General features: G+C 43.2%; 1 long non-coding RNA gene across 2 annotated transcripts in view; it reads left to right on the forward strand.

Moving 5' to 3' along the window:
• The first annotated feature begins 1,040 nt into the window (after nucleotides 1-1,040).
• LOC307115829 overlaps nucleotides 1,041-16,044 on the forward strand; it is a 40,930-nt gene continuing 25,926 nt past the window's right edge. The window contains exons 1-4 of one of the 2 annotated variants that reach the window (XR_013815131.1): nucleotides 1,041-1,307; nucleotides 2,551-2,668; nucleotides 7,371-7,457; nucleotides 9,553-9,615. This is a non-coding gene — a long non-coding RNA (uncharacterized lncRNA). Of the gene's footprint in view, nucleotides 1,308-1,342; nucleotides 1,412-2,550; nucleotides 2,669-7,370; nucleotides 7,458-9,552; nucleotides 9,616-16,044 lie in introns of those variants that run through there. The other variant, XR_013815132.1, reaches the window with a different exon arrangement.

The raw sequence follows: 16,044 nt of genomic DNA on the forward strand, positions 1-16,044 counted from the left end.
CAGAATCCAAGGCTCACAGAGTAAGAATGGATTAGAGAGGAAATAGTCTCATGGTTGAGGGAAGCTGCCCTAGAGCCCTTGAGGATTGTTTGTGGAGAATATGGACTTTGGGCATTAAAGCCATAGAAATGAAGCAAAGTAAAGCATGCCTTTAAAAATAATCATAGAGCCCTGGCAGGTGTGGCTCAGTTGGTTGGGCGTTGTCCTGTGCACTGAAAGGTTGCCTGATTCCTGGTCAGGACACATGCCCAGGTTGCCAGCTTTATCCCCACTGTGTGTGTGTGTATGGGGGGGGGGGGCACATTCAGGAGGCAGTCAATAGATGTTTCAATCTCACATTGGTGTTTCTCTCTCCCTGAAAATCAATTAAAAATATTTAAGAAAATAATAGTTATTATTGTTCTGTAATACATATATATCACCATTAATAACACTGCAGATTAAAAATACTATTAATTGTATGGTATAATATATTAATCACATTGTATATTAAAATTATTTGGATAAGCCAAGAGAGAAGCTCCGGTCCAAAGACCCAAAAACTATACTAAAGGCATTGCCGGTGTTTTCAGTCAAGAATATGAAGACAAGACCAGCAAAGGCGTGGCCACGCACCTGCGGGCGTCTGGGGTTTTAACTCAGTGGTGGGAGTCTGGCTACCTGTCCTAGTGGCTCTTTCCTTGGTCACAGAGAAATGTTCTGAGGCTAAGATTGTTTCATTCCTCCTAGTGACGCTAGTGTCTCGGGTAGGGCTTGACACAGTTGTGGCCTCTCAATACAAAAACTTATTCAATTTGATTGAATTTCCAGGTCACCCAAATTCACGATAAATACAGCCAACTCCCTCATAAATGAGAACAAGGTGAGGCGCTGAGGACTCTGGGCGCTGTAGTTCCCACGCCGCCGCGCAGGCGCACTGTCGAGCTGGGGGTGCCGCGCCGACCCCGGCGCCCTGGCCGGGACGCTCCCGCCCTGCTCCGCGGCGGGGCCTTCGCGCGTGCGCAGTAAGGCCGCTAGGTACTCACGCCCCAGACGCCGGGTCCGGAACCGCTGCACTTCCCGGCGCCGTCCCCTGGCGCGCGGGCGTGGCCGCCCCTGCAGAGCCCTGTACCCGCAGACCCGCCCCTGGGGCGGCTGGGGCTGGGCCTCCTGCCTGCCAGGTCGGACTCAGAGTCCGCTCGGCCTCCTGCCCGAGGCGATCGGGCCCTCGGCGCGCTGGGCCTGGGAACGCCCCGCTCGGGGCTGGGCTGGGAGCCCTCAGCCGCCGGTGCCCGCCGCGGGCAGAGAAGGGCAGTCCGGGAAAGAGGGTGAGGCTGCGGGAGGGACTGTCTCTGACCTGGCTTCTGAACCCGCGGGATGGAGCTGGGTTTCCCGCTGAGCGACCTGACAGGTGGACGACCTCCTGCCTTGGGTAACCCAGCCACCTTTTCCTCGAATGCTCATTTCACGGCATTTCAAATAACCACCTTTAAGTCGCTCCTCTCTCCCTGACCTGACAATGGTGTTGCTTTAGTTGAGAAATGCTTCTCGGGTCCATGGCGCTGAAGTTCTCATTATTTTTAAATAACTGCACTGGGTTAGGAGCCACAGCAAGTGAAGTTTCTCCTAAGTCTGATACTTCTGCAGTGCTTGGAAGACGGCTTGGGTCAAGTCACAACATCCAGAAACAATTAGCTAGGAAATTATGACTCTAGGAAATGTTGGCCCAATTTCTTCTGCACAATGTCAAAGGCAAAAGTAGAAACATTATTTGGTTAGTCTCATTTGTTAATGTCTGATTCATTGTGCTTAAGTGACTTGCTTATAATCACATTTCCACAGTAGCCAAACCAATATGAGAAGCTGGGGGTGTGCAAGCTACTCTGGAATTTTACTCCTGTTCCAAACTCCTATGTATATATAAATACTTCTTATTGTCTACTTGGAAAGTATGGAAAAATAGAAAGAAGGTCTCAGAGATCTCAGTACGTTTGGCTTTACTCACTTGCAGTCTTTTTCTGTGTATTATTTTACACAATTGAGATTAAACTGAATATATTAAATTTTAAATACCATTGTTTATTCTATTATAAAATTGAAAACACGTCTGTTGTAGTTTGGTTGTTAAACATATTAGACTAGCATCTACTGGCATATTGCCAAGGAGAAATTAATTTTTACAAACTTAAAAAGAAATGATGACTCAGATCATTCTTTAAAAGTTTTAAAGATGCAGAAAGCCATTACTGTAGTTCCTTGGAATTGAAAATATCTTAAGCCACATAAGCAGTGTATTGGAAAAAATAGTTTTCACTTGTTATTTTTTAGCCTTTTTTTTTTTCTTTCCAACCTTATAAAACTGGACTTCTTCACTTGGGGGTCAGTGGATGGGTTTGAAAGGGTCGGGCTTCAAACTGCCTGAAATAATATGTGCATTATTCTGTGGACAAGGTCAGATTCTCAGATGGATCCCCGCAAAGTTAGATCTACTGGTGCTGATATGTAGCCATTGTTAATATTTGTTAGAACAGCTTCAATTATTGTTTTAAATTGTGTGTAAACTTGGCACAGGTACTGCTGCTGCACTGTGAGATGAAGAGTGGTTCAAGAAACTCCAAGCATGAAGCAGAGACTCAGCGGAGGGAGCGAAGGCAGGGCCCAGCGGTGCCTGGACTCGAGAATCCTTTTGGTAAAACATTTCAGTTGGATTTTCAAGTTTGTAAAGAAGGGTCTTTAATTTGGGTTTCAGGAGTTATCTTTAGAACAGTATTTAGCAACGTACTGGTTGACAATGTAAATTTTTCTTCCTCAGACCTAGAGTAGAGGTCCTGATTTAGATCTGGGATGGGGCCAAATAATTTCCTTTTTAATGAACATGCCTCGTGAGCTTTTTCAGTCCTCATATTTAAGAACCTTCTAATTATCTGTGGGAGTTTTCTGGGAGAAGAGTCATAATTTTCATGAGATCTGCCAGAGGCATCATGACCTGAACAAAGGTAGAGAAACACTGGTATAGAGGAAAACCTCTTTGATTGGTAACCTGAGGCTTCAATATAGGAATCCTCTCAGATGATTCTTTTATTCAAGTCTTACCTCCACACTACACTGTGATTTTCCTCCCCCAACTTCTTATTGTTTCTCTTCCACCAAAATCTTTTCATTGTGTCTAGTGAAACACCCTAGTGTCATGAAATAAACTCCACATTTTTAAGATATTCACATTTTTTCTTGATTTAATTAAACCCTGCTCTCTCTCTCTCTCCTGCTTACCTGATACCTTTAAATTTTTATTTCATGATCATTCACTCTGTTGGTTAGGAATTTAGTTTTGCAGCTTTAACAGAGTTGTCCAAGTGGTTTGGGCAAGAAAGACAATTTCTTTCTTTCTCATGTAAATGTCTGAGTTGGTAGGTGGCTGGCAGCAATGAGGGTGGGTCAAGGATGCAGCTCTGGTCCATAAGCTCATCTAGAAACCAGGTTTGATCCTTCTTTTTGCTCCACCACGCTCTAGGGCAGTGTTTCTCAACCTTTCTAATGTCGAGACCCTTTAATACAGTTCCTCATGTTGTGGTGATCCCCAACCATAAAATTATTTTCGTTGCTACTTCATAACTGTAATTTTGCTACTGTTATGAATCATAATGTAAATATTTGTGTTTTCCGATGGTCTTAGGTGACCCTGCTAGTGGTTCTCAACCTGTGGGTCACCACCACAGGTTGAGAACCGCTGCTGTAGTAGCAAAATTACAGTTATGAAGTAGCAACGAAAATAATTTTATGGTTGGGGTCACCACAACATGAGGAACTGTATTAAAGGGTCGCGGCATTAGAAAGGTTGAGAACCACTGCTCTAGGAGGTTGTCCTCCCTATAGTGGAAGCTGGATCCCTCTCTTATTGTGTATTTCAGGCCACTGGGAAGGGAGACAGAGAACTGGAGGGCAAGCAGCTCCCTTTTAAAGGTGTGACCTGGAAATTGCATAGCATCTCTTTTATTTCAATCCCATTTGCTGAAATATAGTGGCATGGCAAACCTGCCTGCAAGGAGGCTGGGGAATGTCTCTAGCCGGGTAACCTTGTGGCCCACTGAGACTTTAAGCCTCTGTCAAGTAGAAAGGAAGACTGGGTGTTGGAAGGCAATGAGCAGTCTCTGCTATGTTGGCCGACTTAAGTTTTCTGCTGTTTGAGTCCATTTTAGAAAATTTTTAACAAAAATTGTTCTTTGGGATTTTTTTTTTTTTTGGCATACTGTTTTATGACGTTTTATCTTTTATACACCCCTTCTTGTTTCTATTTTTGGTTTATTGTTATTTTTTTTCTTTTTGACTGGTCTGTGGCTTGTATCCTATCTAATAAAAGAGTAATATGCAAATTAACCATCACTTCGCTACACCTACAAGTCAAGCCCACCAGCCAATCAGAGTGAGTATACAAATTAACCCCAACCAAAATGGCTGCAGCCACAGAGAACAGGAGGGAGGCTTGGGTTTTTCTGGCAATGGAGGAAGCCAAGCTTTACACACACCCTGGCGGGCCCAGGCCTCCACTCAAGGGTACAAAGTTTCTATTATAGGAGGTAAATAAATTCCAACAGAAATGGCTGCCGCCATGGAGCGAGCAGGAGGCTTGGCTCCGCTCCAGGCTACAAAGTTTCAATTATAGAAGATAAATAAATCCCAGATACCAGGGCCTCCGCTTGGGTCGCCGGGGAGCGTGGCTGGCCTGCAAATCACCACAGGCCCCTCGCCCAGGCCGCCCCACGCCCCAAGGGAACCCCCACTCTGATCTGGGACACCTTCAGGGCAAACCAGCTGGCCCCCACCCCTGCACCAGGCCTTTATCCTATCTAATAAAAGAGTAATATGCAGATTGACCATCACTCAAACACACAAGATGGCTGCCCCCATGTGGTCAAAGATCCTGCCCCCATGTGGACACAAGATGGCCACCACAAGATGGCCAGCAGGGGAAGGCAGTTGGGAGGGACCAGGCCTGCAAGGGAGGGCAGTTGAGAGGGACCAGGCCTGCAAGGGAGGGCTGTTGGAGGCGATCAACCCTGCAGAGGAGGGCATTTAGGGGTGACCTGGCCAGCAGAGGAGGGAAGTTGGGGGCAAACAGGCTGGCAGGGGAGCAGATAGACATCAATCAGGCTGGCATGGGAGTGGTTAGGGGGTGATCAGGCTGGCAGGCAGAAGTGGTTAGGGGCAATCAGGAAGGCAGGCAGGCGAGCAGTTGGGAGCCAGCAGTCCTGGATTGTGAGAGGGATCCCAGATTGGAGAGGGTGCAGGCTGGGCTGAGGGACACCCACCCCCCTCCCCGTGCACAAATTTCATGCACCAAACCTCTAGTATTTCAATATTTAGAGAATCAGCTCCTGCCTTTGATAGCTGTTTTTGTTTGGTTGTTTTCTTATTCCTTAGTTTCTTTCTTTATTGTTTCTTCTTTATGGGTTGTTAATTATTTCTCTTCAGTTGAATGTTTAATATTTTCATTATTTCTAAAATTTTTACTGAAAATATTTAGGGATATAAATTTATTCTCTTTAAAGCTTTGGCAGCAACCCATGCATTTTAAATCTATAATACTCTTATTTTCTAACTCAGAGTTCTCTCTCTGACTTACTAGCTATTCAGGAGGGTTTATTTTAATTTCCAGGTGATATGGGATTTTCCCTTCTCCCTTCAAACTTCTATTTATATTTGTAATTCTACCACATCATGGTTAGAGAATGTAGTGAATTCAATTTCTTCTTTTTTATTTATATTTCCCTTGGTCAGTAACATATGATTAATTTTAGCAAATGCTGCATGAATGCTTGAAAATAACTTTTGAGTGTACGTTTCAGTATACGCTGTATCTCTAATGTTCTTTGAATTTATAATAGCCTTGCTTTATTTATTATAATTCTTATTTTTCAGAAGATAGTCATATCATTTCAGATTAGAGTAAAATTTGCTATGTTTATTGAGCAAAAGCTCAGTACTGAATCTTAGGGAAGCCAGGTGCCCATTCAGGGCAGGAGCAGATTTGACAGGTTAAGCAGACAGAGTCTCTAATTGAGGGACCAGGCAACTGCTGCTAACAAGCTGAGTTCCTCTTTAGCTCCACATGGTTGCTTACTGATTCTGTCTTTAGAAAGAATCCTCAGACCTTCTGGTCAGGATGTCTGCTTTTCCTGTTGGATTTACAAACAATTGTTTTGTAAGACAATGTTGCTTTGGCCCAGTCCAAAGGTTATTTTACCTGGTTCAAATATTCCTAAGGTTCAAGGAACAAGAGGTGCCAGGTAGCCCTAGCTGGTTTGGCTCAGTGGATAGAGCATCAGCCTGTGGACTGAAGGGTCCCAGGTTTGATTCCAGTCAAGGGCACATGCCTGAGTTGCAGGCTTGGTCCCAGTGGGGGACGTGCAGGAGGCAGTCAATCAATGATTCTCATCATTGATGTTTCTATCTCTCTTTCCCTCTCCCTTCCTCTCTGAAATCAGTAAAGATATTTTTAAAAAATCATTATAAAAAAAAAGAGGTAGTAGGTAGTTGCTTTCCATTTTCAAAGGGCTCCACGTATCAACTTTTCACATCACAACAAGCTGATTTAGTGGAAAATGTGTGATGTGAGATGCCACGTCCCACATGGCTTGGGTTCAGGACCTGGAGAAGGGCCGAGGGCAAATGATGAGACTAGACAAGAAATATTAATTTGGAAATCATGGGGGGCCAGGTGGAGAGTCCAACTCTAGGGGAAGGACTTCGCTGGTGCCCAGGCCCTGCCAACCTTTTATTCAATTTTAGATGCACATATTGCCCTTAGGCAGGCAGTTCTGGTAACAGACAGAATATCCTAAAGGTCAGTAAATATTAGTAAATATTTACTTTGAGACTATTTGGTCAGGAAATTGCTTGAGCCACCATTGTCTCGACTAAACAATCAGTGCATAGCTTTGGCCCTTGCCAGAGCTCAGGGTTCACCAGCATTCCAGGCTCCTTGTTTACACTTTTCTGAAAGTGAAGACAATGGGTAGCTTCCAACAGTGTGGACATTGGAATTAGACTGATTTGGAGTCCTGGATGGCTTAGGATAAGTAAATTAATTTTTCTAATCCTCAGTTTTCTCATCTATATATATAATTCCCATTGGGTTGATGTGAAGATCAAATGAGAAGTATTTTAAAAGCTTCTTGTACAATGTTTGGCCTCCTATGTGTGACTACATTTAATAGTATCAAAAATCTCAAGATCTCCAGGAGAAAATAAAATCTTGTTTCTCTCTCTGATCTTGGGGTTTAATCTTGTGTTCTTCAGGGAAGTCATACTTACTTGCATTTCAGGATTCCAACATGCTAGGTCTGAGATTGCTAAGGCAGGACTGGTTTTCATGGCTTATTTCTCTTTTTCAGACATGTCTGTAGGACTCCACTCCTTCTAGGGAGGCGAACAAAAAGGTGGAGATCATGGCTGCTGTGATTTCTTCAGCTGGATCTCTGGTAAGTTTGGGTTCCCTTTATTTCTGATCTGCTATCTAGGTTTGAGGGTGTCTTTTCCTGAAGTCTTGTGACTTCTCTCCCTTGCCCACATCCCTCCTGGTAACTGAATCAAATTGTTTGATTTGTGAGTAAAGGCTGTAATCTATAGGAAGATTCAATACACATACTGAAGCAAATTTCAAGATCTTTCAAAAAATATCAGGGCTATCTTTAGATATGATGGGCAGTCTGGGAATTTACTTACAATGTTAAATGTGTATTGTTTCCAGGAAATTTCAGTGATTTATGGGGTAGTAAAATGGGATATTTTCCTATTGGAAAATTTCATTTAGAAAATTTGGGAAAAAATAAATGTACACACACACACACTCAATCTCTTAATTCATAGGGAGCATTCCCCTTATGTCCACTCTCAGTGATTTCCTCTTTTTTACCCATTAAGAATTGATGGTTTGGCTCAGTGGATAGAGCGTTGGCCTTCGGACTGAAAGGTCCCAGGTTCGATTCTGGTTAAGGGCATGTACCTTGGTTGCGGGTACATCCCCAGTAGGGGGTGTGCAGGAGGCAGCTGATTGATGTTTCTCTCTCATCGATGTTTCTAACTATCCCTCTCCCTTCCTCTCTGTAAAAAATCAATAAAATATTAAAATATATTTTAAAAAAAGAATTGATGAAGCTTAATAGATGACATGGAGAGAAGAAGAAGTTTAAGACACAGTGCATGGCTATAGGGAGCTTACAGTCTCATTGAGATAAGGCACAAAAGAAATGGTTACATAATTTATTTAGGTAAGTAATAATTGCTTAGCAATATGATAAAGATGATGAGTTCTATGTAAGAAAAGAAATTGGACTTTAGTATGGGCTAAATTGGTCATGGAAAGCTCATGAGGATAGATTTAAACTGGTATTCAATTACAAATAGGAGTTTAAATTGTCAAAGTATTTGTGAAGGTACTTCAGGTGAGAAAGAAGTTTAGGGCAAGACTCTGAGGCAGAGAAACAGTGGGTGAGCTAGTGATTCAAGATGGAAAATTGAAAGATAGTGGAAATGAGATATTTAAGCTGAATCGTATAGTGTTTCTCTGAAGACATTGAAGTGTGTGTGTGTGTGCGCGCGCGCACGTGTGCACCAGTGTGTTTTAGATGGGTATTGATGTGATGAAAGCTGTGTTCAGCAGTGACTTTTGAAATATGCAGATTCAGAAGAAAGGTACTGCCTACAAATAGAATTTATTATAGTATGATCCATAATAACCTGTAGTAGTGATCTTTTATTCTTTGTAGTCATATATATATAACTTGTAACTAGTCCTTAAAACATACCCTTGAAAAGATTAATAAAAACAAAAATATTAGACTTCATTAGTAGACCCAAAGTATCTGTCTACTAGTAGTATTGGCCTGATCAAACCCATCCCTCATTATCAAAGGTTGAAGTTCACATCATTGTACCAACTTGGGAGGGGAGAGCTAAGATAACATTTTTCTCAATGAAATGTAAGTAAATACCTTTACCCATATATTTTTTAAATGACACAAAATCTAAAATTGATAAGCAGTACAAGAAGGTATAGTAAAATTTCATTTCATCTATAAAATCAGGACCTTGTAGAGAGAAAGTTTCTAAGGTTTGGAAGAAAACAATGTTATGAAAATATTTCCTGAGTACCGAGACATGCTGCCCTCCCTAACACTGTAATGATCCAAGTGTAGAAAACAGATGGTGTTGGTAGATTTTGAATATTATTCTTGAGCAAGATAGATGCTTTTTGAGGAATAGATTTCATCCTCTTATGAAAAAGGAGAATTATGTAGTATCTAAAGGCCTCTTATAAGTTTATTTTTATTTTGATAGGTTCTTTGTTAAAAGCCTCTAGTGTGTGTGTGTATTTGTTATAGTTTCAAACAAGGTGAAAGGAGATTATGATTGGATGTTACTATGGGACCTTGATATCAGCCAGCCCTAAATAAAACAGTAAAAGAGATCATCCCCATATATACTACATTCACAGTGGACTGTGGGTTCTTTTTGAGGCTTTGCGGGAGGTCAGAGGCAGCCTATCACTGAGTGTTCTTATCCTGTATCCCTTAGAGTCCTGAAGTTTCCCAGCCAGGTGAAGATCATCTTCAGGCAGAAGAACCAGAATTGGTAAAGGTAATACTTACCATTGTATGTGAGGGAAATAAAGAGAATGCTCTTTTACTGCCCCCAACTTGTAATGTTCGCAGTCCATTGCACGTTCACATTGAATGCAATCCTAAGTGATAGTTGTGGTAATCCCAGGGCTGGTAGCATTAATTTGACAAATTTCATTTCTCTCAGTAGTGGCAGCCATAATTGGCAGATAGTCACATCATAATTGCTAATGAAGTATCCTATATCACATGGTCTGATTCTTGCTTCACATTGCAAGACCCAGTACCATTAAAAATATCAAGAATACATCAACATCAGTTCCTGTTTTTTAAAGAATATTCCCATCCCGCCGAAACCAGTTTGGCTCAGTGGATAGAGCATTGGCCTGCGGACTGGAAGGTCCCAGGTTCGATTCCGGTCAAGGGCATGTACCTTGGTTGTGGGCACATCCCCAGTGGGGGGTGTGCAGGAGGCAGCTGGTCGATGGTTCTCTCTCATCAACGTTTCTAGCTCTCTATCCCTCTCCCTTCCTCTCTGTAAAAAATCAATAAAATATATTTTAAAAAAAGAATATACCCATCCTTAAGATGAGTTTAATTTGTTTAGATACTCTTGTTTCATTATATTTGTTAAGTTTACTTTATTTGTGAATATAGAATCTACCTGCTTTTTCCAGAAAAAATATCAAAATCAGAAATGAATAAATTGTATTAAGATAAATTATCCAAAACCTAGAAATAAGGCCAAAGATAGGCCCATTCAGTGTCATATTAGACCAGCCTATCTAAGGGTCATCTGACATAGCAGGGAAGGTTTTGTTGTTTGACTCAGTATTTATTATTGATTAATATGCAGACCCTTAAAGTTAGATGTTAACTTGTAGAAAATTGAAAAGTTTCAAATTATTTCTACCTAGGAGACAACATAATCCCAAAAGTTATGGTCTTATTGTCCTTTGGACATTTACCAGGTTTCTATCTAATTTTGCAATCTTCAGCATTCTTTTCCCACTGTCTATACATCTGTTTATCATACCTGCTCTGAGCCAGCTTGTCAAGCTTGCTTACATCGCATTAATGACTTAGTACATCTTTGACGTACATGTGTTGATTATACTTTTAGGAGAATTATGGTGTGTTTTTTTTATGTAGAAGTCCAGCCCCTTTCTCTTTTTTTTAGAATTATGTCTTTACTAGTGGCATGGTGCACAGATTCATGCACATTGAAAGGAAATTAATTAGAAGAAAGATACGTGTAGTAATTATGTTACTGCAAAAAATTACATGCCAAAATAGTACATATAATATCCTATATAATAAAGAGCTAATATGCAAATGGTCATCACGCCATAATGGCTCAGACACTCAACACTCGGGAGAGAGGAATGGGGACCAGCCAGGCACAAATGAACTTGTGAGAGAGGAATGGGGACCAGCTAGGCACAAATGAGCTCGCAAGAGAGAAATGGGGACCAGTCAGGCTGCAGCCCGGGAGAGGGACAAGCCACCTGCCCTGCAGTCCCGGGTACCAGCAGCTGCGCCTGCACCTGCGGCCTGGGAGAGGGATACTCCGCATGCCCCATGGTCCCCGCGGTCCCAGGCACCAGCAACTGCAACCTAGGCAAAGCCGCCTGCCCACGGTCCCCTACTGCTGCGGCTGGCCCAGGCGAAGCCGCCCGGGATCCTGGGCGCCTGTGGCTGGCCAGAGGGAGGGAAGTCCGGGTCCTGGGTGCCTGTGGCCGGCCAGTTGGAGGGAATCCTTGGTTCCGGGTGTGGGGTGAGGCAGAGGCAGTTAGGGGTGATCAGGCAGGCAGGCAGAGGTGGTTAGGGGCGATCAAGCAGGCAGGCAGGCAAGCAGTTAGGAGCCAGTGGTCTCGGATTGTGAGAGGCAGTCAGACATCCCCTGAGGGGTCCCGGATTAGAGAGGGTACAGGCTGGGCTGAAGGACTCCCCACCCCCCGTGCACAGATTTCATGCACCGGACCTCTAGTGTATCCTATCTAATACAAGAGTAATATGCAAATTAACCAGCACTCTGCTACACCCACAAGTCACACCCACCAGCCAATCAGGAGCAAGTATGCAAATTAACCCAACCAAGATGGCTGCAGCCACAGAGTGAGCAGGAGGCTTGGGTTTCTCCAGAAATGGAGGAAGCCAAGCTTTCCTGCACACCTTGGCGGGCCCAGGCCTCCACTCAAGGCTACAAAGTTTCGATTATAGAAGATAAATAAATCCCAGATACCAGGGCCTCCGCTTGGGTTGCTGGGGTGTGTGGCTGGCACCTCACCCAGGCCGCCCCACGCCCCCAGGGAACCCCCACCCTGATCCAGAACACCCTTCAGGGCAAACCAGCCGCCCCACACTCATGCACCAGGCCTCTATCCTATCTAATAAAAGAGTGATATGCAGATTAACCATCACTCCAACACACAAGATGGCTGCCCCCATGTGGTCAAAGATCCTGCCCCCATGTGGAACCACAATATGGCCACCACATGATGGCCAGCAGGGTAGGGCAGTTGGGAGGGACCAGGCCTGCAAGGGAGGACAGTTGTGAGTGATCAGGCCAGCAGGGGAGGGCAGTTGGGAGGGACCAGGCCTGCAAGGGAGGGCAGCTGGGGGCAATCAAGCCTGCAGGGGAGGGCAGTTAGGAGTGACCAGGCCTGTAGGGAAGGGCAGTTGGGGGGCACCCAGGCCTGCAGGGAAGAGCAGTTGAGGGTGGGGGAACAGGCCTACAGGGGAGGGTAGTTAGGGGTAACCAGGCCTGCAGGGGAGGGCAGTTAGGGGCAATCAGGCTGGCAGGGGAGCAGTTAGGCATCAATCAGGCTGGCAGGGGAGTGGTTAGGGGATTATCAGGCTGGAAGGCAAAAGTGGTTAGGGGCAATCAGGAAGGCAAGCAGGCAAGCACTTGGGAGCCAGCAGTCCTGGATTGTGAGAGGGATGTCCGACTGCCCGTTTAGATCCGATCCTACCGGGATCGGGCCTAAACGGGCAGTCGGACATCCCTCGAGGGGTCCCATATTGGAGAAGGTGCAGGCTGGGCTGAGGGACACACACACACCCTCCGTGCACGAATTTTGTGCACTGGGCCTCTAGTATATATATAAAAGTCTAAGCGACCTAACAACTGGTCGCTATGACATGCACTGACCACCAGGGGACAGATGCTCAACGCAGGAGCTGCCCCCTGGTGGTCAGTGTGCTCCCACAGCAAGAGCGCTGTTCAGCGAGCTTACCGAGCAGCAGTGGTGGCAGGCACAGCAGGGCCAGGATGAGCAGAGTGGTGCAGGCTCCTCCCCAGCTACCTGCTGCTTCGAGCACTACTACATCCCTTGGGGGATGTCGGCCTGGCCTGTGGGGATCGGGCCGAAACTGGCAGTCTGACATCCCCCAAAGGGTCCCAGATTGCGAAAGAGTGCAGGCCAGGCTGAGGGACCCCACCAGTGCACGAATCTGTGCACCGGGCCTCTAGTAGTATTATAAAATTAAAACACACGTGTGATTGGCACCAGCGAGAGCTTTATATGCATCGTGCATGCATGAATCAATGTTTATTTTTAAATTGCTAGTGAGTGTCATGTGTACCAGACAGTCAGTTGGACAGTCAGGCAGTCAATGAATAAATCACGATGTGGTTCATGTTGAATGTCAACAAAAACAATTAAATTCATAATTGACAATGACAGATTGAACACACGTGTGTGATTGGCACTAATGAGAGTTTTATATGTATCATGCATGTGCAAGTCAATGTTTATTTTTAAATTGCCAGTGCAGGTCATATGTACCAGCCAGATGGTCAGTCACTTAGCCTTTTATATATAGAGATGTTTTGGAAAGTTATACTTTGAAAGTTGATTTTATTCCAAATATGTTTTGTGTAAAAATGAGTTTTCCTTTTTGTTTTTATGAGAAAATACATCCTGAGGTTCAGTCTTTACATTAATTTCTTGAAACATTACTGGACCAATGCTTCTTAAAGTGTTCTTTAATATATGTCAGGTTAGACTTTAATATAAATTATGTGTTATTTCAGACTTTGAATTATGAACCTTAGGAAAGCACCATAATTTTTGACATGGTGAATAAATCATATGGTTTCTTTTTGTTCTCCTGACAGAGGGAGTCCCTGGCAGAAAATTAATTCTCTCTGGCTCTTCCTTAATTTCTGAATTCTGTTTATAAGCACTGAACTTAGCTTTAATTATAATTTGTGTAGAACCAATTATTTAATAATTTTTAATATTTCTATTTCTGCCCCCAAAAAAGCAGATGAAATTGTGTTGAATCTGTTGATCAGTCTTGGGAATATTGCTATCTTAACAACATTAAGTTTTCCAATAGTATATGGTATGTCTTCTTATTTTGTGTGTGAAGGAAAGAGGGTTCTTTTAGTGATGTTTTGTATTTTTCAGTGTACAAGTCTTGCACAACTTTTGTTAATTTATTCCTGGGGATTTTTTTGGTGGGGGTTGGGTGTTAGTTGCTACTTTAAATAGATTTTTTTTCTTCATTTCTTTATTGAATGTTCATTGCTAGTGTGTAGAAATAATTGAATTAAGTATATTGATCGTGTATCCTGAATCTTGCTGAACTAGTTTTAGTTCTTACAGTTTTTAGTATATGTGTATGTGTGGGGATTCTTCAGGGTTTTCCATATGCAAGAAAATGTCATCTGTAAATAGAGATGATATCATTTGCAAATAGAAATTTGTTCCTTTCCAATCTGGATACCTTTTATTTCTCTTTCTTGTCTAATTTTCCTTGCTAAAACTTACAATACAATGTTGAAGTGAGGAAAGAGGACATCTTTGTTTTTGTGGTCTCAGGAGTAATGTATATGGCTGTTCACCATAAAGTTTGATGTTAGATTTGGGTTTTTATAGATGGTCTTAATCATATTGACAAAGTTTGTTTCTATTTCTGGTTTGTTCAATTTTGTCAAATACTTTTCTGAATCTGTTAAGATGATTGTGTGATTTCTGTTCTTTATTCTATTAATATTTTAATTATTTGATTGATTTTTAGATAGTAGATCAACTTTGTATTCCTGGACAAATCCAATTTGGCTGTGGTATTTATGATTGCTTTATTTGTTTCTGGATTCAGTTTGCTAGTATTTTGTTGAGAATTCTGTGTATCCTATCTAATAAAGAGGGAATATGCTAATTGACTGCCCCACTCTCAAAGATGGCAGCGCCCACAGCCAATAAGGAGGGAATATGCTAATTGACTGCCATGCCCTCAAAGATGGCGGCGCCCACAGCCACAAGATGGCAGCGCCCACTTTCCTCAGCCCCGCCGGGGCTGCAGGCGGGCCCGGCCGCTCCACATGCCTGCCTCCAGAGTCCCCCAGTCTCCTCAGCCCCCCAAGGTGCAGGCAAGCCTTGGATGGTGGCTTCCCAGCCACCCAGGGCCACCCACGGCTCAGGTAACCAGGGCTGGCCGAGGCTTGCGCTGCCGGCAGTGGCAGCAGCAGAGGTGTGATGGGGCGTCGCCTTCCCCTGATCGTCAGGTTGCCTCCTGCCCCTGAGGGCTCCCGGACTGTGAGAGGGGGCAGGCCAGACTGAGGGACCCACCCTCCAATGCATGAATTTTCATTCACCAGACCTCTAGTATGTTCGTAAGAGATATTGGTCTGTGGTGGTCTTGTAATGTCTTTTTCTACTTTGGTAATAGTGGCACCATAGAATGAGTTGGGAATTATTTCCTTCTATTTTTTGAGTTAGTGAAGGATTTCTGTTAATTCTTCTGAAAATGTTTGGTAGATCTCATCAGTGAAGCCATTTGAACCTGGGCTTTTATTTGTGGGAAGTTAATTTATATATCTATTTAGATTTTCTTTGCCTTGAGTCAGTTTTGGTAGTTTGCATCTTACTAGGAATCTGTCTCTTTTTTTCATCTAGGTTATCTAATTTTTTGGCATATAGTTGTTCATATTAGTCCTTTATAATCCTTTTATTTCTATAAGGTTAGTAGCAATGTCTCCTTTTTCGTGTCTGACTTCATTCATTTGAGTCTTCTTTTCTTTCTTAGTCAATTCAAGTGTTTGTCATTTTGTAATCTTTTCAAATAACCAAACTTTGCATTTGTTGATTTTCTCTTTTGTCTTTCTATTCTCTGTTTTGTTTAGCTTCATTCTAATTTTTTTGTTGTTAAAATTGGATTCCTGGAACTCCTTCATAAGGGCTGACTCAGATGGCAGGAACACGGCAGGCAGGTAGTTCAGTGCAGAGGCAGACAGTTCAGTTTAGGCTTCTCCCTGAAGTGCAGTTTGTGTGAAATGCCCCTGTGTAGAAAGACTGCTAGGCTCTTTTGTGACTTTTTTTCCCTCTTAGCCACCAGGAGCCCCTCTTGGTCAGTATCTTCTTTCCACAAAATTTATTAGAATTCGTTTTGTGGCCTACCATATTGTCACTCCTGGAGAATATTTGTGTATACTTGC

This window comes from Cnephaeus nilssonii (assembly GCF_951640355.1).
Source record: "Cnephaeus nilssonii genome assembly, chromosome: 19".
NCBI lineage: Eukaryota > Metazoa > Chordata > Mammalia > Chiroptera > Vespertilionidae > Cnephaeus > Cnephaeus nilssonii.